The 21,063-nt window shown below is 43.8% G+C and overlaps 1 pseudogene; it reads left to right on the top strand.

The window, feature by feature from the left end:
• Nucleotides 1–535: 535 nt before the first annotated feature.
• LOC127926475 (protein jagunal homolog 1-B-like) lies at nt 536–3,524 on the top strand (annotated as a pseudogene).
• The last annotated feature ends 17,539 nt before the right edge of the window (nt 3,525–21,063 follow it).

The raw sequence follows: 21,063 nt of genomic DNA, 5'->3' as shown, positions 1-21,063 counted from the left end.
TAGATAGGTAGAGATGTTTATGAAAACACTATTAGATAGGTAGAGATGTTTATGAAAACACTATTAGATAGGTAGAGATGTTTATGAAAACACTATTAGATAGCTAGAGATGTTTATGAAAACACTATTAGATAGGTAGAGATGTTTATGAAAACACTATTAGATAGCTAGAGATGTTTATGAAAACACTATTAGATAGGTAGAGATGTTTATGAAAACACATTCAGATAGGTAGAGATGTTTATGAAAACACATTCAGATAGGTAGAGATGTTTATGAAAACACACTTAGATAGGTAGAGATGTTTATGAAAACACTATTAGATAGGTAGAGATGTTTATGAAAACACTTAGATAGGTAGAGATGTTTATGAAAACACTTTTAGCATATTCACTTATGTCTAATTTAAAGAATTCAAAGTTCATTTGTTTCATAAGGTTCATATAGGGGATAAAGAACTGCTATACATTCTGCCCTCTATTATAGGGAAACAAGTGACATTTCAATAAAACGTGTTTATTTAGTATTAAAAACAATGAGTTCAGCCTTGGAGCTTTCATTAGGGCCGTGCACCTTGGTTGGACTGAACATAGAGACAGACTGAATACTTCTATTATACATGAGTCAGTTAGAGTCAGAGATCACATCTCAGTCAGATGTTTAACATTAGTGGAGGGTCTCAGGATAGACACTGACTGGTAACAGTGGAGGGTCTCAGGATAGACACTGACTGGTAATAGTGGAGGGTCTCAGGATAGACACTGACTGGTAATAGTGGAGGGTCTCAGGATAGACACTGACTGGTAACAGTGGAGGGTCTCAGGATAGACACTGACTGGTAATAGTGGAGGGTCTCAGGATAGACACTGACTGGTAATAGTGGAGGGTCTCAGGATAGACACTGACTGGTAATAGTGGAGGGTCTCAGGAAAGACACTGACTGGTAATAGTGGAGGGTCTCAGGATAGACACTGACTGGTAATAGTGGAGGGTCTCAGGATAGACACTGACTGGTAACAGTGGAGGGTCTCAGGATAGACACTGACTGGTAATAGTGAAGGGTCTCAGGATAGACACTGACTGGTAATAGTGGAGGGTCTCAGGATAGACACTGACTGGTAATAGTGGAGGGTCTCAGGATAGACACTGACTGGTAACAGTGGAGGGTCTCAGGATAGACACTGACTGGTAATAGTGGAGGGTCTCAGGATAGACACTGACTGGTAATAGTGGAGGGTCTCAGGATAGACACTGACTGGTAACAGTGGAGGGTCTCAGGATAGACACTGACTGGTAATAGTGGAGGGTCTCAGGATAGACACTGACTGGTAATAGTGGAGGGTCTCAGGATAGACACTGACTGGTAATAGTGGAGGGTCTCAGGATAGACACTGACTGGTAATAGTGGAGGGTCTCAGGATAGACACTGACTGGTAATAGTGGAGGGTCTCAGGATAGACACTGACTGGTAATAGTGGAGGGTCTCAGGATAGACACTGACTGGTAATAGTGGAGGGTCTCAGGATAGACACTGACTGGTAATAGTGAAGGGTCTCAGGATAGACACTGACTGGTAACAGTGGAGGGTCTCAGGATAGACACTGACTGGTAATAGTGGAGGGTCTCAGGATAGACACTGACTGGTAATAGTGGAGGGTCTCAGGATAGACACTGACTGGTAATAGTGGAGGGTCTCAGGATAGACACTGACTGGTAACAGTGGAGGGTCTCAGGATAGACACTGACTGGTAATAGTGGAGGGTCTCAGGATAGACACTGACTGGTAATAGTGGAGGGTCTCAGGATAGACACTGACTGGTAATAGTGGAGGGTCTCAGGATAGACACTGACTGGTAACAGTGGAGGGTCTCAGGATAGACACTGACTGGTAATAGTGGAGGGTCTCAGGATAGACACTGACTGGTAATAGTGGAGGGTCTCAGGATAGACACTGACTGGTAACAGTGGAGGGTCTCAGGATAGACACTGACTGGTAATAGTGGAGGGTCTCAGGATAGACACTGACTGGTAACAGTGGAGGGTCTCAGGATAGACACTGACTGGTAATAGTGGAGGGTCTCAGGATAGACACTGACTGGTAATAGTGGAGGGTCTCAGGATAGACACTGACTGGTAACAGTCAGAGAAGGGCTGACGTGATCTTTTTAATGTGCACAAGATCTGGCTCCTCTAAGCCGCCCAGTTGACGATGAGCCAGCTGAACCTGGTGTCCCACATTGTGGTGGCTGCACCCTACCAGTGGGAGTACCCCTATCTGCTCAGTATCATCCCCTCCCTCTGCAGCTTCATGGCCCTGCCCAGAAACAGCATCAGCTTCCTGGTGATCTCCATGATCAGGCCTCTTCTGCATAGTGCCGCTCATCTACGGGGGTATGGAGACGTTCCCGGAGGCCAAACAGCTGTACCGCTTCATCTTCGTCTTCTCTGCTGTGTCCGTCATGTACCTGGTGATGGTGATGGTGGTGCAGGTGCACGGCTGGCAGATCTACTACAGCAAGAAGCTGCTGGACGCCTGGTTCACCTCCACACAAGACAAGAAAACATGTTTAGCACAGAGGAAGACTTCATTATTGAAACAACTGACAAAGAACAACTCGTGCTACCTGCCACTGTCTGCCACTACTTCTAGGCTTATCTTCCATCTATATTTGAATTCTACATCCCTAATTGATAATAGGACACATTGGAATCCTTTATACCAGTCAGGAGGCTGTTCTGTCCTCTTCTCAGTATCTGAGAGTGACCTACAAAATTAAATGGGGGCCCCCCAGTCAGTAATTTGAGCATGATTACTACAAGGTTAGACAGCTGGCTAGATTATTTTACCAATATAAAATATGAATCCAATTATTTTAGATTTGTGGGTAAAGTAGTGAACGAGTGTACAGTTCAGGAGGAAGGTGATATAATTGGGACACACCCACAGACCAGGTCAGGCCATGATGTGTTTTTGTTATGCTGCGGCAGCTTTGCATCTATTGTCTCTTATTATTTAATGAATTACATGAATTAATGATAATTCACCACTATCATTACATAAAATAAGATTATTGTTGTCAGGTTTGACAGCAGCTAAAATGATGTTGGAACTAAGATGGCACCACCTCACCTCATTGGATCAGCACTTTTATAGATATAATTTATTAACAACCATCCACTGCTGGGATCTTTGGGGCCAAACAACAATTGACAACTGGTTCTCTGCAGCTGAAACCATAAAGTGTGTTTTTTATTCAACAGATTTTATCACAACTTCATTTAGTATTTAATTGAATGGTTGGGTGGGTTGGAGTGGTCCCAGTAGGATTGGAGTGGTCCCAGTAGGGTTGGAGGGTTGGTTGGGGTGGTCCAGGAGGTGTTGGAAGGTGGGTTGGAGTGGTCCCAGTAGGTTTGGAGTGGTCCCAGGAGGGGTTGGAGTGGTCCCAGTAGGGGTTGGAGTGGTCCCAGTAGGGGTTGGAGGGTGGGTTGGAGTGGTCCCAGTAGGATTGGAGTGGTCCCAGGAGGGGTTGGAGTGGTCCCAGGAGGGGTTGGAGTGGTCCCAGTAGGGGTTGGAGGGTGAGTTGGAGTGGTCCCAGGAGGGGTTGGAGGGTGGGTTGGAGTGGTCCCAGGAGGGGTTGGAGGGTGGGTTGGGGTGGTCCCAGGAGGGGTTGGAGGGTGGGTTGGAGTGGTCCCAGGAGGGGTTGGAGTGGTCCCAGTAGGGGTTGGAGGGTGGGTTGGAGTGGTCCCAGGAGGGGTTGGAGGGTGGGTTGGGGTGGTCCCAGTAGGGGTTGGAGGGTGGGTTGGAGTGGTCCCAGGAGGGGTTGGAGGGTGGGTTGGAGTGGTCCCAGGAGGGGTTGGAGTGGTCCCAGTAGGGGTTGGAGGGTGAGTTGGAGTGGTCCCAGGAGGGGTTGGAGTGGTCCCAGGAGGGGTTGGAGTGGTCCCAGGAGGGGTTGGAGGGTGGGTTGGAGTGGTCCCAGGAGGGGTTGGAGGGTGGGTTGGAGTGTTCCCAGGAGGGGTTGGAGTGTGGGTTGGGGGGTTCCCAGGAGGGTTGGAGGGTGGATTGGGTTGGTCCCAGGTGAGTGATTGTATATGTGGTTAATTATATTTTTGTATTTCCCTGCAATAACTGGTTTACATAACACACTGATATATATATACTCCAAATGACAGACAGACATTGTAGGATTTTATATTAATTTCTTTGCAAATTATGGTGGAAAATAAGTATGATTTTCTGGATTTTTCTTCTCATTTTGTCTGTCATAGTTGAAGTGTACCTATGATGAAAATTACAGGCCTCTCATCTTTTTAAGTGGGAGAACTTGCACAATTGGTGGCTGACTAAATACTTTTTTCCCCCTCTGTATATATAAACATACATATATATATATATATTAACAGTATTGTGTCTCTAGCGGTATAACCATTCCTGCTGCTATTTGTTCTTATCTGTTTTCCTTTAAAATAAATATTAAGTTGATCACAAAAAAAAATAAGTGCACAGTGTTTCAACTGAAAATCAGAGACGGGAAATCAAGTCACATGCTTCCACTGTGGCAAGGTGGGACATCAGACATGCTGAGGTAAGGACATGGATTGTCCAGCCTGTGGTAAGAAAATGCACATTTGACAAAACCTCTAGAAACAAAAAGAGAACAGAAAATGCTAAACGGGAAACAAGAAAATGTCACAGACCTACCTGCCATCTTAAAGAATCACACTGGACTGGTCATCAGTGCAGACAATGACACATGGAGACACAGACCGACCTGCCATCTTAAAGACACATATTTAATGGACAGCAGGGTAGTATGAATAGGTATAGGTAGTATGAATAGGTATAGGTATAGGTAGTATGAATAGGTATAGGTAGTATGAATGGGTATAGGTAGTATGAATGGGTATAGGTAGTATGAATAGGTATAGGTAGTATGAATAGGTATAGGTAGTAAGAATGGGTATAGGTAGTATGAATAGGTATAGGTAGTATGAATAGGTATAGGTAGTATGAATAGGTATAGGTAGTAAGAATGGGTATAGGTAGTATGAATAGGTATAGGTAGTATGAATAGGTATAGGTATAGGTAGTATGAATAGGTATAGGTAGTATGAATGGGTATAGGTAGTATGAATAGGTATAGGTAGTATGAATGGGTATAGGTAGTATGAATAGGTATAGGTAGTATGAATAGGTATAGGTAGTATGAATAGGTATAGGTAGTAAGAATGGGTATAGGTAGTAAGAATGGGTATAGGTAGTATGAATAGGTATAGGTATAGGTAGTATGAATAGGTATAGGTAGTATGAATGGGTATAGGTAGTATGAATGGGTATAGGTAGTATGAATAGGTATAGGTAGTATGAATAGGTATAGGTAGTATGAGTAGGTAGTATGAATAGGTATAGGTAGTATGAATAGGTATAGGTAGTATGAATGGGTATAGGTAGTATGAATAGGTATAGGTATAGGTAGTATGAATAGGTATAGGTAGTATGAATGGGTATAGGTAGTATGAATAGGTATAGGTAGTATGAATGGGTATAGGTATAGGTAGTATGAATAGGTATAGGTAGTATGAATAGGTATAGGTAGTATGAATAGGTATAGGTAGTAAGAATGGGTATAGGTAGTATGAATAGGTATAGGTAGTATGAATAGGTATAGGTATAGGTAGTATGAATAGGTATAGGTAGTATGAATGGGTATAGGTAGTATGAATAGGTATAGGTAGTATGAATAGGTATAGGTAGTATGAATGGGTATAGGTAGTATGAATGGGTATAGGTAGTATGAATAGGTATAGGTAGTATGAATATGTATAGGTATAGGTAGTATGAATAGGTATAGGTAGTATGAATGGGTATAGGTAGTATGAATAGGTATAGGTAGTATGAATAGGTATAGGTAGTATGAATGGGTATAGGTAGTATGAATAGGTATAGGTAGTATGAATAGGTATAGATATAGGTAGTATGAATAGGTATAGGTAGTATGAATAGGTATAGGTAGTAAGAATGGGTATAGGTAGTATGAATAGGTATAGGTAGTATGAATAGGTATAGGTAGTATGAATAGGTATAGGTAGTATGAATAGGTAGTATGAATGGGTATAGGTAGTATGAATGGGTATAGGTAGTATGAATAGGTATAGGTAGTATGAATAGGTATAGGTAGTAAGAATGGGTAGTATGAATGGGTATAGGTAGTATGAATGGGTATAGGTAGTATGAATAGGTATAGGTAGTATGAATGGGTATAGGTAGTATGAATAGGTAGTATGAATGGGTATAGGTAGTATGAATGGGTATAGGTAGTATGAATGGGTATAGGTAGTATGAATAGGTATAGGTAGTATGAATAGGTATAGGTAGTAAGAATGGGTATAGGTAGTATGAATAGGTATAGGTAGTATGAATGGGTATAGGTAGTATGAATAGGTAGTATGAATGGGTATAGGTAGTATGAATGGGTATAGGTAGTATGAATGGGTATAGGTAGTATGAATAGGTAGTATGAATGGGTATAGGTAGTATGAATGGGTATAGGTAGTATGAATGGGTATAGGTAGTATGAATGGGTATAGGTAGTATGAATGGGTATAGGTAGTATGAATAGGTATAGGTAGTATGAATGGGTATAGGTAGTATGAATAGGTAGTATGAATGGGTATAGGTAGTATGAATGGGTATAGGTAGTATGAATAGGTATAGGTAGTATGAATAGGTATAGGTAGTATGAATGGGTATAGGTAGTATGAATAGGTAGTATGAATGGGTATAGGTAGTATGAATGGGTATAGGTAGTATGAATAGGTATAGGTAGTATGAATAGGTATAGGTAGTAAGAATGGGTATAGGTAGTATGAATAGGTATAGGTAGTATGAATGGGTATAGGTAGTATGAATAGGTAGTATGAATAGGTATAGGTAGTAAGAATGGGTATAGGTAGTATGAATAGGTATAGGTAGTATGAATGGGTATAGGTAGTATGAATAGGTAGTATGAATGGGTATAGGTAGTATGAATAGGTATAGGTAGTATGAATAGGTATAGGTAGTATGAATAGGTATAGGTAGTATGAATAGGTATAGGTAGTATGAATAGATATAGGTAGTATGAATAGGTATAGGTAGTATGAATAGGTATAGGTAGTATGAATAATATAGGTAGTATGAATGGGTATAGGTAGTATGAATAGGTATAGGTAGTATGAATAGGTATAGGTAGTATGAATGGGTATAGGTAGTATGAATAGGTATAGGTAGTATGAATAGGTATAGGTAGTATGAATAGGTATAGGTAGTATGAATAGGTATAGGTAGTATGAATAGATATAGGTAGTATGAATAGGTATAGGTAGTATGAATAGGTATAGGTAGTATGAATAATATAGGTAGTATGAATGGGTATAGGTAGTATGAATAGGTATAGGTAGTATGAATAGGTATAGGTAGTATGAATAGGTATAGGTAGTATGAATAGATATAGGTAGTATGAATAGGTATAGGTAGTATGAATAGGTATAGGTAGTATGAATAATATAGGTAGTATGAATGGGTATAGGTAGTATGAATAGGTATAGGTAGTATGAATAGATATAGGTAGTATGAATAGGTATAGGTAGTATGAATAGGTATAGGTAGTATGAATAATATAGGTAGTATGAATGGGTATAGGTAGTATGAATAGGTATAGGTAGTATGAATAGGTATAGGTAGTATGAATGGGTATAGGTAGTATGAATAGGTATAGGTAGTATGAATAGGTATAGGTAGTATGAATAGGTATAGGTAGTATGAATAGGTATAGGTAGTATGAATAATATAGGTAGTATGAATGGGTATAGGTAGTATGAATAGGTATAGGTAGTATGAATAATATAGGTAGTATGAATAATGGTATAGGTAGAATGAATAGGTATAGGTAGGTATAGGTATATGAATAATATAGGTAGTATGAATAGGTATAGGTAGTAATAGGTATAGAATAGGTATATGAATGGTAGTATGAATAGATATAGGTAGTATGAATAGGTATAGGTAGTATGAATAGGTATAGGTAGTATGAATAATATAGGTAGTATGAATGGTAGTATGAATATAGGTAGTATGAATAGGTATAGGTAGTATGAATAGGTATAGGTAGTATGAATGGGTATGAGGTAGTATGAATAGGTATAGGTAGTATGAATAGGTATAGGTAGTATGAATAGGTATAGGTAGTATGAATAGGTATAGGTAGTATGAATAATATAGGTAGTATGAATGGGTATAGGTAGTATGAATAGGTATAGGTAGTATGAATAGGTATAGGTAGTATGAATAATATAGGTAGTATGAATGGGTATAGGTAGTATGAATAGATATAGGTAGTATGAATAGGTATAGGTAGTATGAACGACATTACAGGGAAGCTCTGCATTAAGTCAGACAACAAACAAAAGGTTCTGAAAGCAGGACATGCCCTGCACACAGTTCAACTATGAACATCCCAGTAGAGATGGATAGTCTCCCTTCACAACATAGAGTTGGTCTGTTTACCTGAACTGTGACATCAGTGATGTCTCTCACAGCGACAGATTCACCTGTATACGTCTTTAACACGACCAAAAGTCAATGCTGACTTGGTGGATTTAGTCAAGAACAAAGTGCTGGAGCCGGTCAGCGTGAGTGAATGCATGAGCAACACCCATCTACCAGTCCTTAAACTAGAACCACCTGGTCTTTCAGCCTATCAGAACAGAACACCCATCTACCAGTCCTTAAACTAGAACCACCTGGTCTTTCAGCCTATCAGAACACCCATCTACCAGTCCTTAAACTAGAACCACCTGGTCTTTCAGCCTATCAGAACACCCACCTACCAGTCCTTAAACTAGAACCACCTGATCTTTCAGCCTATCAGAACACCCATCTACCAGTCCTTAATAACACTAGAACCACCTGGTCTTTCAGCCTATCAGAACACCCATCTACCAGTCCTTAAACTAGAACCACCTGGTCTTTCAGCCTATCAGAACACCCATCTACCAGTCCTTAAACTAGAACCACCTGGTCTTTCAGCCTATCAGAACACCCATCTACCAGTCCTTAAACTAGAACCACCTGGTCTTTCAGCCTATCAGAACACCCATCTACCAGTCCTTAAACTAGAACCACCTGGTCTTTCAGCCTATCAGAACACCCATCTACCAGTCCTTAAACTAGAACCACCTGGTCTTTCAGCCTATCAGAACACCCATCTACCAGTCCTTAACACTAGAACCACCTGGTCTTTCAGCCTATCAGAACACCCACCTACCAGTCCTTAACACTAGAACCATCTGGTCTTTCAGCCTATCAGAACACCCATCTACCAGTCCTTAAACTAGAACCACCTGGTCTTTCAGCCTATCAGAACACCCACCTACCAGTCCTTAAACTAGAACCACCTGGTCTTTCAGCCTATCAGAACACCCACCTACCAGTCCTTAACACTAGAACCACCTGGTCTTTCAGCCTATCAGAACACCCACCTACCAGTCCTTAAACTAGAACCACCTGGTCTTTCAGCCTATCAGAACACCCATCTACCAGTCCTTAAACTAGAACCACCTGGTCTTTCAGCCTATCAGAACACCCATCTACCAGTCCTTAAACTAGAACCACCTGGTCTTTCAGCCTATCAGAACACCCATCTACCAGTCCTTAAACTAGAACCACCTGGTCTTTCAACCTATCAGAACACCCATCTACCAGTCCTTAAACTAGAACCACCTGGTCTTTCAGCCTATCAGAACACCCACCTACCAGTCCTTAAACTAGAACCACCTGGTCTTTCAGCCTATCAGAACACCCATCTACCAGTCCTTAAACTAGAACCACCTGGTCTTTCAGCCTATCAGAACACCCACCTACCAGACCTTAAACTAGAACCACCTGGTCTTTCAGCCTATCAGAACACCCATCTACCAGTCCTTAATAACACTAGAACCACCTGGTCTTTCAGCCTATCAGAACACCCATCTACCAGTCCTTAAACTAGAACCACCTGGTCTTTCAGCCTATCAGAACACCCATCTACCAGTCCTTAAACTAGAACCACCTGGTCTTTCAGCCTATCAGAACACCCACCTACCAGTCCTTAAACTAGAACCACCTGGTCTTTCAGCCTATCAGAACACCCATCTACCAGTCCTTAAACTAGAACCACCTGGTCTTTCAGCCTATCAGAACACCCATCTACCAGTCCTTAAACTAGAACCACCTGGTCTTTCAGCCTATCAGAACACCCATCTACCAGTCCTTAAACTAGAACCACCTGGTCTTTCAGCCTATCAGAACACCCACCTACCAGTCCTTAAACTAGAACCACCTGGTCTTTCAGCCTATCAGAACACCCATCTACCAGTCCTTAAACTAGAACCACCTGGTCTTTCAGCCTATCAGAACACCCATCTACCAGTCCTTAAACTAGAACCACCTCGTCTTTCAGCCTATCAGAACACCCATCTAACAGTCCTTAAACTAGAACCACCTGGTCTTTCAGCCTATCAGAACACCCATCTACCAGTCCTTAAACTAGAACCACCTGGTCTTTCAGCCTATCAGAACACCCACCTACCAGTCCTTAAACTAGAACCACCTGGTCTTTCAGCCTATCAGAACACCCATCTACCAGTCCTTAAACTAGAACCACCTGGTCTTTCAGCCTATCAGAACACCCATCTACCAGTCCTTAAACTAGAACCACCTGGTCTTTCAGCCTATCAGAACACCCATCTACCAGTCCTTAAACTAGAACCACCTGGTCTTTCAGCCTATCAGAACACCCACCTATCAGTCCTTAATAACACTAGAACCACCTGGTCTTTCAGCCTATCAGAACACCCATCTACCAGTCCTTAATAACACTAGAACCACCTGGTCTTTCAGCCTATCAGAACACCCATCTACCAGTCCTTAAACTAGAACCACCTGGTCTTTCAGCCTATCAGAACACCCATCTACCAGTCCTTAAACTAGAACCACCTGGTCTTTCAGCCTATCAGAACACCCATCTACCAGTCCTTAAACTAGAACCACCTGGTCTTTCAGCCTATCAGAACACCCACCTACCAGTCCACCTACCAGTCTTAAACTAGAACCACCTGGTCTTTCAGCCTATCAGAACACCCACCTACCAGTCCTTAAACTAGAACCACCTGGTCTTTCAGCCTATCAGAACACCCACCTACCAGTCCTTAAACTAGAACCACCTGGTCTTTCAGCCTATCAGAACACCCATCTACCAGTCCTTAATAAACTAGAACCACCTGGTCTTTCAGCCTATCAGAACACCCATCTACCAGTCCTTAAACTAGAACCACCTGGTCTTTCAGCCTATCAGAACACCCATCTACCAGTCCTTAAACTAGAACCACCTGGTCTTTCAGCCTATCAGAACACCCATCTACCAGTCCTTAAACTAGAACCACCTGGTCTTTCAGCCTATCAGAACACCCATCTACCAGTCCTTAAACTAGAACCACCTGGTCTTTCAGCCTATCAGAACACCCATCTACCAGTCCTTAAACTAGAACCACCTGGTCTTTCAGCCTATCAGAACACCCACCTACCAGTCCTTAAACTAGAACCACCTGGTCTTTCAGCCTATCAGAACACCCATCTACCAGTCCTTAAACTAGAACCACCTGGTCTTTCAGCCTATCAGAACACCCATCTACCAGTCCTTAAACTAGAACCACCTGGTCTTTCAGCCTATCAGAACACCCATCTACCAGTCCTTAAACTAGAACCACCTGGTCTTTCAGCCTATCAGAACACCCATCTACCAGTCCTTAAACTAGAACCACCTGGTCTTTCAGCCTATCAGAACACCCACCTACCAGTCCTTAAACTAGAACCACCTGGTCTTTCAGCCTATCAGAACACCCATCTACCAGTCCTTAAACTAGAACCACCTGGTCTTTCAGCCTATCAGAACACCCATCTACCAGTCCTTAAACTAGAACCACCTGGTCTTTCAGCCTATCAGAACACCCATCTACCAGTCCTTAAACTAGAACCACCTGGTCTTTCAGCCTATCAGAACACCCATCTACCAGTCCTTAAACTAGAACCACCTGGTCTTTCAGCCTATCAGAACACCCAGCCTATCAGAACACCCACCTATCAGTCCTTAATAACACTAGAACCACCTGGTCTTTCAGCCTATCAGAACACCCATCTACCAGTCCTTAATAACACTAGAACCACCTGGTATTTCAGCCTATCAGAACACCCATCTACCAGTCCTTAAACTAGAACCACCTGGTCTTTCAGCCTATCAGAACACCCATCTACCAGTCCTTAAACTAGAACCACCTGGTCTTTCAGCCTATCAGAACACCCATCTACCAGTCCTTAAACTAGAACCACCTGGTCTTTCAGCCTATCAGAACACCCATCTACCAGTCCTTAAACTAGAACCACCTGGTCTTTCAGCCTATCAGAACACCCATCTACCAGTCCTTAAACTAGAACCACCTGGTCTTTCAGCCTATCAGAACACCCATCTACCAGTCCTTAAACTAGAACCACCTGGTCTTTCAGCCTATCAGAACACCCATCTACCAGTCCTTAATAACACTAGAACCACCTGGTCTTTCAGCCTATCAGAACACCCATCTACCAGTCCTTAAACTAGAACCACCTGGTCTTTCAGCCTATCAGAACACCCACCTACCAGTCCTTAAACTAGAACCACCTGGTCTTTCAGCCTATCAGAACACCCACCTACCAGTCCTTAAACTAGAACCACCTGGTCTTTCAGCCTATCAGAACACCCACCTACCAGTCCTTAAACTAGAACCACCTGGTCTTTCAGCCTATCAGAACACCCATCTACCAGTCCTTAAACTAGAACCACCTGGTCTTTCAGCCTATCAGAACACCCATCTACCAGTCCTTAAACTAGAACCACCTGGTCTTTCAGCCTATCAGAACACCCATCTACCAGTCCTTAAACTAGAACCACCTGGTCTTTCAGCCTATCAGAACAACATCTACCAGTCCTTAAACTAGAACCACCTGGTCATTCAGCCTATCAGAACACCCATCTACCAGTCCTTAAACTAGAACCACCTGGTCTTTCAGCCTATCAGAACACCCATCTACCAGTCCTTAAACTAGAACCACCTGGTCTTTCAGCCTATCAGAACACCCATCTACCAGTCCTTAAACTAGAACCACCTGGTCTTTCAGCCTATCAGAACACCCATCTACCAGTCCTTAAACTAGAACCACCTGGTCTTTCAGCCTATCAGAACACCCATCTACCAGTCCTTAAACTAGAACCACCTGGTCTTTCAGCCTATCAGAACACCCATCTACCAGTCCTTAAACTAGAACCACCTGGTCTTTCAGCCTATCAGAACACCCATCTACCAGTCCTTAAACTAGAACCACCTGGTCTTTCAGCCTATCAGAAAACCCATCTACCAGTCCTTAAACTAGAACCACCTGGTCTTTCAGCCTATCAGAACACCCACCTACCAGTCCTTAAACTAGAACCACCTGGTCTTTCAGCCTATCAGAACACCCACCTACCAGACCTTAAACTAGAACCACCTGGTCTTTCAGCCTATCAGAACACCCATCTACCAGTCCTTAACACTAGAACCACCTGGTCTTTCAGCCTATCAGAACACCCATCTACCAGTCCTTAAACTAGAACCACCTGGTCTTTCAGCCTATCAGAACACCCATCTACCAGTCCTTAAACTAGAACCACCTGGTCTTTCAGCCTATCAGAACACCCACCTACCAGTCCTTAAACTAGAACCACCTGGTCTTTCAGCCTATCAGAACACCCATCTACCAGTCCTTAAACTAGAACCACCTGGTCTTTCAGCCTATCAGAACACCCATCTACCAGTCCTTAAACTAGAACCACCTGGTCTTTCAGCCTATCAGAACACCCATCTACCAGTCCTTAAACTAGAACCACCTGGTCTTTCAGCCTATCAGAACACCCACCTACCAGTCCTTAAACTAGAACCACCTGGTCTTTCAGCCTATCAGAACACCCATCTACCAGTCCTTAAACTAGAACCACCTGGTCTTTCAGCCTATCAGAACACCCATCTACCAGTCCTTAAACTAGAACCACCTGGTCTTTCAGCCTATCAGAACACCCAGTCTACCAGTCCTTAAACTAGAACCACCTGGTCTTTCAGCCTATCAGAACACCCATCTACCAGTCCTTAAACTAGAACCACCTGGTCTTTCAGCCTATCAGAACACCCATCTACCAGTCCTTAAACTAGAACCACCTGGTCTTTCAGCCTATCAGAACACCCATCTACCAGTCCTTAAACTAGAACCACCTGGTCTTTCAGCCTATCAGAACACCCATCTACCAGTCCTTAAACTAGAACCACCTGGTCTTTCAGCCTATCAGAACACCCATCTACCAGTCCTTAAACTAGAACCACCTGGTCTTTCAGCCTATCAGAACACCCATCTACCAGTCCTTAAACTAGAACCACCTGGTCTTTCAGCCTATCAGAACACCCATCTACCAGTCCTTAAACTAGAACCACCTGGTCTTTCAGCCTATCAGAACACCCATCTACCAGTCCTTAAACTAGAACCACCTGGTCTTTCAGCCTATCAGAACACCCATCTACCAGTCCTTAAACTAGAACCACCTGGTCTTTCAGCCTATCAGAACACCCACCTACCAGTCCTTAAACTAGAACCACCTGGTCTTTCAGCCTATCAGAACACCCATCTACCAGTCCTTAAACTAGAACCACCTGGTCTTTCAGCCTATCAGAACACCCATCTACCAGTCCTTAAACTAGAACCACCTGGTCTTTCAGCCTATCAGAACACCCATCTACCAGTCCTTAAACTAGAACCACCTGGTCTTTCAGCCTATCAGAACACCCATCTACCAGTCCTTAACACTAGAACCACCTGGTCTTTCAGCCTATCAGAACACCCACCTACCAGTCCTTAAACTAGAACCACCTGGTCTTTCAGCCTATCAGAACACCCATCTACCAGTCCTTAAACTAGAACCACCTGGTCTTTCAGCCTATCAGAACACCCATCTACCAGTCCTTAAACTAGAACCACCTGGTCTTTCAGCCTATCAGAACACCCATCTACCAGTCCTTAAACTAGAACCACCTGGTCTTTCAGCCTATCAGAACACCCACCTACCAGTCCTTAAACTAGAACCACCTGGTCTTTCAGCCTATCAGAACACCCATCTACCAGTCCTTAAACTAGAACCACCTGGTCTTTCAGCCTATCAGAACACCCATCTACCAGTCCTTAAACTAGAACCACCTGGTCTTTCAGCCTATCAGAACACCCATCTACCAGTCCTTAAACTAGAACCACCTGGTCTTTCAGCCTATCAGAACACCCATCTACCAGTCCTTAAACTAGAACCACCTGGTCTTTCAGCCTATCAGAACACCCACCTACCAGTCCTTAAACTAGAACCACCTGGTCTTTCAGCCTATCAGAACACCCATCTACCAGTCCTTAAACTAGAACCACCTGGTCTTTCAGCCTATCAGAACACCCATCTACCAGTCCTTAAACTAGAACCACCTGGTCTTTCAGCCTATCAGAACACCCATCTAAACTACCAGTCCTTAAACTAGAACCACCTGGTCTTTCAGCCTATCAGAACACCCACCTACCAGTCCTTAAACTAGAACCACCTGGTCTTTCAGCCTATCAGAACACCCATCTACCAGTCCTTAAACTAGAACCACCTGGTCTTTCAGCCTATCAGAACACCCATCTACCAGTCCTATAAACACCCATCTACTAGAACCACCTGGTCTTTCAGCCTATCAGAACACCCATCTACCAGTCCTTAAACTAGAACCACCTGGTCTTTCAGCCTATCAGAACACCCATCTACCAGTCCTTAAACTAGAACCACCTGGTCTTTCAGCCTATCAGAACACCCACCTACCAGTCCTTAATAACACTAGAACCACCTGGTCTTTCAGCCTATCAGAACACCCATCTACCAGTCCTTAAAACACTAGAACCACCTGGTCTTTCAGCCTATCAGAACACCCATCTACCAGTCCTTAAACACCCATAGAACCACCTGGTCTTTCAGCCTATCAGAACACCCATCTACCAGTCCTTAAACTAGAACCACCTGGTCTTTCAGCCTATCAGAACACCCATCTACCAGTCCTTAAACTAGAACCACCTGGTCTTTCAGCCTATCAGAACACCCATCTACCAGTCCTTAAACTAGAACCACCTGGTCTTTCAGCCTATCAGAACACCCACCTACCAGTCCTTAAACTAGAACCACCTGGTCTTTCAGCCTATCAGAACACCCACCTACCAGTCCTTAAACTAGAACCACCTGGTCTTTCAGCCTATCAGAACACCCATCTACCAGTCCTTAAACTAGAACCACCTGGTCTTTCAGCCTATCAGAACACCCATCTACCAGTCCTTAAACTAGAACCACCTGGTCTTTCAGCCTATCAGAACACCCATCTACCAGTCCTTAAACTAGAACCACCTGGTCTTTCAGCCTATCAGAACACCCATCTACCAGTCCTTAAACTAGAACCACCTGGTCTTTCAGCCTATCAGAACACCCACCTACCAGTCCTTAAACTAGAACCACCTGGTCTTTCAGCCTATCAGAACACCCATCTACCAGTCCTTAAACTAGAACCACCTGGTCTTTCAGCCTATCAGAACACCCATCTACCAGTCCTTAAACTAGAACCACCTGGTCTTTCAGCCTATCAGAACACCCATCTACCAGTCCTTAAACTAGAACCACCTGGTCTTTCAGCCTATCAGAACACCCATCTACCAGTCCTTAAACTAGAACCACCTGGTCTTTCAGCCTATCAGAACACCCATCTACCAGTCCTTAAACTAGAACCACCTGGTCTTTCAGCCTATCAGAACACCCATCTACCAGTCCTTAAACTAGAACCACCTGGTCTTTCAGCCTATCAGAACACCCATCTACCAGTCCTTAAACTAGAACCACCTGGTCTTTCAGCCTATCAGAACACCCATCTACCAGTCCTTAAACTAGAACCACCTGGTCTTTCAGCCTATCAGAACACCCACCTACCAGTCCTTAAACTAGAACCACCTGGTCTTTCAGCCTATCAGAACACCCACCTACCAGTCCTTAATAACACTAGAACCACCTGGTCTTTCAGCCTATCAGAACACCCACCTACCAGTCCTTAATAACACTAGAACCACCTGGTCTTTCAGCCTATCAGAACACCCATCTACCAGTCCTTAAACTAGAACCACCTGGTCTTTCAGCCTATCAGAACACCAGTCCAAACTAGAACCACCTGGTCTTTCAGCCTATCAGAACACCCATCTACCAGTCCTTAAACTAGAACCACCTGGTCTTTCAGCCTATCAGAACACCCATCTACCAGTCCTTAAACTAGAACCACCTGGTCTTTCAGCCTATCAGAACACCCATCTACCAGTCCTTAAACTAGAACCACCTGGTCTTTCAGCCTATCAGAACACCCACCTACCAGTCCTTAAACTAGAACCACCTGGTCTTTCAGCCTATCAGAACACCCATCTACCAGTCCTTAAACTAGAACCACCTGGTCTTTCAGCCTATCAGAACACCCACCTACCAGTCCTTAACACTAGAACCACCTGGTCTTTCAGCCTATCAGAACACCCACCTACCAGTCCTTAATAACACTAGAACCACCTGGTCTTTCAGCCTATCAGAACACCCACCTACCAGTCCTTAATAACACTAGAACCACCTGGTCTTTCAGCCTATCAGAACACCCATCTACCAGTCCTTAAACTAGAACCACCTGGTCTTTCAGCCTATCAGAACACCCATCTACCAGTCCTTAAACTAGAACCACCTGGTCTTTCAGCCTATCAGAACACCCATCTACCAGTCCTTAAACTAGAACCACCTGGTCTTTCAGCCTATCAGAACACCCATCTACCAGTCCTTAAACTAGAACCACCTGGTCTTTCAGCCTATCAGAACACCCACCTACCAGTCCTTAAACTAGAACCACCTGGTCTTTCAGCCTATCAGAACACCCATCTACCAGTCCTTAAACTAGAACCACCTGGTCTTTCAGCCTATCAGAACACCCACCTACCAGTCCTTAACACTAGAACCACCTGGTCTTTCAGCCTATCAGAACACCCACCTACCAGTCCTTAATAACACTAGAACCACCTGGTATTTCAGCCTATCAGAACACCCATCTACCAGTCCTTAACACTAGAACCACCTGGTCTTTCACCCTATCAGAACACCCATCTACCAGTCCTTAATAACACTAGAACCACCTGGTCTTTCAGCCTATCAGAACACCCACCTACCAGTCCTTAATAACACTAGAACCACCTGGTCTTTCAGCCTATCAGAACACCCATCTACCAGTCCTTAATAACACTAGAACCACCTGGTCTTTCACCCTATCAGAACACCCATCTACCAGTCCTTAATAACACTAGAACCACCTGGTCTTTCAGCCTATCAGAACACCCACCTACCAGTCCTTAATAACACTAGAACCACCTGGTCTTTCAGCCTATCAGAACACCCACCTACCAGTCCTTAATAACACTAGAACCACCTGGTCTTTCAGCCTATCAGAACACCCACCTACCAGTCCTTAATAACACTAGAACCACCTGGTCTTTCACCCTATCAGAACACCCATCTACCAGTCCTTAATAACACTAGAACCACCTGGTCTTTCAGCCTATCAGAACACCCATCTACCAGTCCTTAAACTAGAACCACCTGGTCTTTCAGCCTATCAGAACACCCACCTACCAGTCCTTAATAACACTAGAACCACCTGGTCTTTCAGCCTATCAGAACACCCATCTACCAGTCCTTAATAACACTAGAACCACCTGGTCTTTCAGCCTATCAGAACACCCACCTACCAGTCCTTAATAACACTAGAACCACCTGGTCTTTCAGCCTATCAGAACACCCATCTACCAGTCCTTAATAACACTAGAACCACCTGGTCTTTCAGCCTATCAGAACACCCACCTACCAGTCCTTAATAACACTAGAACCACCTGGTCTTTCAGCCTATCAGAACACCCACCTACCAGTCCTTAATAACACTAGAACCACCTGGTCTTTCAGCCTATCAGAACACCCATCTACCAGTCCTTAATAACACTAGAACCACCTGGTCTTTCAGCCTATCAGAACACCCATCTACCAGTCCTTAAACTAGAACCACCTGGTCTTTCAGCCTATCAGAACACCCATCTACCAGTCCTTAAACTAGAACCACCTGGTCTTTCAGCCTATCAGAACACCCATCTACCAGTCCTTAAACTAGAACCACCTGGTCTTTCAGCCTATCAGAACACCCACCTACCAGTCCTTAAACTAGAACCACCTGGTCTTTCAGCCTATCAGAACACCCATCTACCAGTCCTTAAACTAGAACCACCTGGTCTTTCAGCCTATCAGAACACCCACCTACCAGTCCTTAACACTAGAACCACCTGGTCTTTCAGCCTATCAGAACACCCACCTACCAGTCCTTAATAACACTAGAACCACCTGGTATTTCAGCCTATCAGAACACCCATCTACCAGTCCTTAACACTAGAACCACCTGGTCTTTCACCCTATCAGAACACCCATCTACCAGTCCTTAATAACACTAGAACCACCTGGTCTTTCAGCCTATCAGAACACCCACCTACCAGTCCTTAATAACACTAGAACCACCTGGTCTTTCAGCCTATCAGAACACCCATCTACCAGTCCTTAATAACACTAGAACCACCTGGTCTTTCACCCTATCAGAACACCCATCTACCAGTCCTTAATAACACTAGAACCACCTGGTCTTTCAGCCTATCAGAACACCCACCTACCAGTCCTTAATAACACTAGAACCACCTGGTCTTTCAGCCTATCAGAACACCCACCTACCAGTCCTTAATAACACTAGAACCACCTGGTCTTTCACCTATCAGAACACCCATCTACCAGTCCTTAATAACACTAGAACCACCTGGTCTTTCAGCCTATCAGAACACCCATCTACCAGTCCTTAAACTAGAACCACCTGGTCTTTCAGCCTATCAGAACACCCACCTACCAGTCCTTAATAACACTAGAACCACCTGGTCTTTCAGCCTATCAGAACACCCACCTACCAGTCCTTAATAACACTAGAACCACCTGGTCTTTCAGCCTATCAGAACACCCACCTACCAGTCCTTAATAACACTAGAACCACCTGGTCTTTCAGCCTATCAGAACACCCATCTACCAGTCCTTAATAACACTAGAACCACCTGGTCTTTCAGCCTATCAGAACACCCATCTACCAGTCCTTAATAACACTAGAACCACCTGGTCTTTCAGCCTATCAGAACACCCATCTACCAGTCCTTAATAACACTAGAACCACCTGGTCTTTCAGCCTATCAGAACACCCATCTACCAGTCCTTAATAACACTAGAACCACCTGGTCTTTCAGCCTATCAGAACACCCATCTACCAGTCCTTAATAACACTAGAACCACCTGGTCTTTCACCCTATCAGAACACCCATCTACCAGTCCTTAATAACACTAGAACCACCTGGTCTTTCAGCCTATCAGAACACCCATCTACCAGTCCTTAATAACACTAGAACCACCTGGTCTTTCACCCTATCAGAACACCCATCTACCAGTCCTTAATAACACTAGAACCACCTGGTCTTTCAGCCTATCAGAACACCCATCTACCAGTCCTTAATAACACTAGAACCACCTGGTCTTTCAGCCTATCAGAACACCCATCTACCAGTCCTTAATAACACTAGAACCACCTGGTCTTTCAGCCTATCAGAACACCCACCTACCAGTCCTTAATAACACTAGAACCACCTGGTCTTTCAGCCTATCAGAACACCCATCTACCAGTCCTTAATAACACTAGAACCACCTGGTATTTCAGCCTATCAGAACACCCATCTACCAGTCCTTAACACTAGAACCACCTGGTCTTTCAGCCTATCAGAACACCCATCTACCAGTA

Source organism: Oncorhynchus keta, unplaced genomic scaffold (genome assembly GCF_023373465.1).
Source record: "Oncorhynchus keta strain PuntledgeMale-10-30-2019 unplaced genomic scaffold, Oket_V2 Un_contig_762_pilon_pilon, whole genome shotgun sequence".
NCBI classification, from domain to species: domain Eukaryota; kingdom Metazoa; phylum Chordata; class Actinopteri; order Salmoniformes; family Salmonidae; genus Oncorhynchus; species Oncorhynchus keta.
Note: the sequence above shows the minus strand (reverse complement) of the source record. Positions and strands in the feature narration are given on the sequence as shown.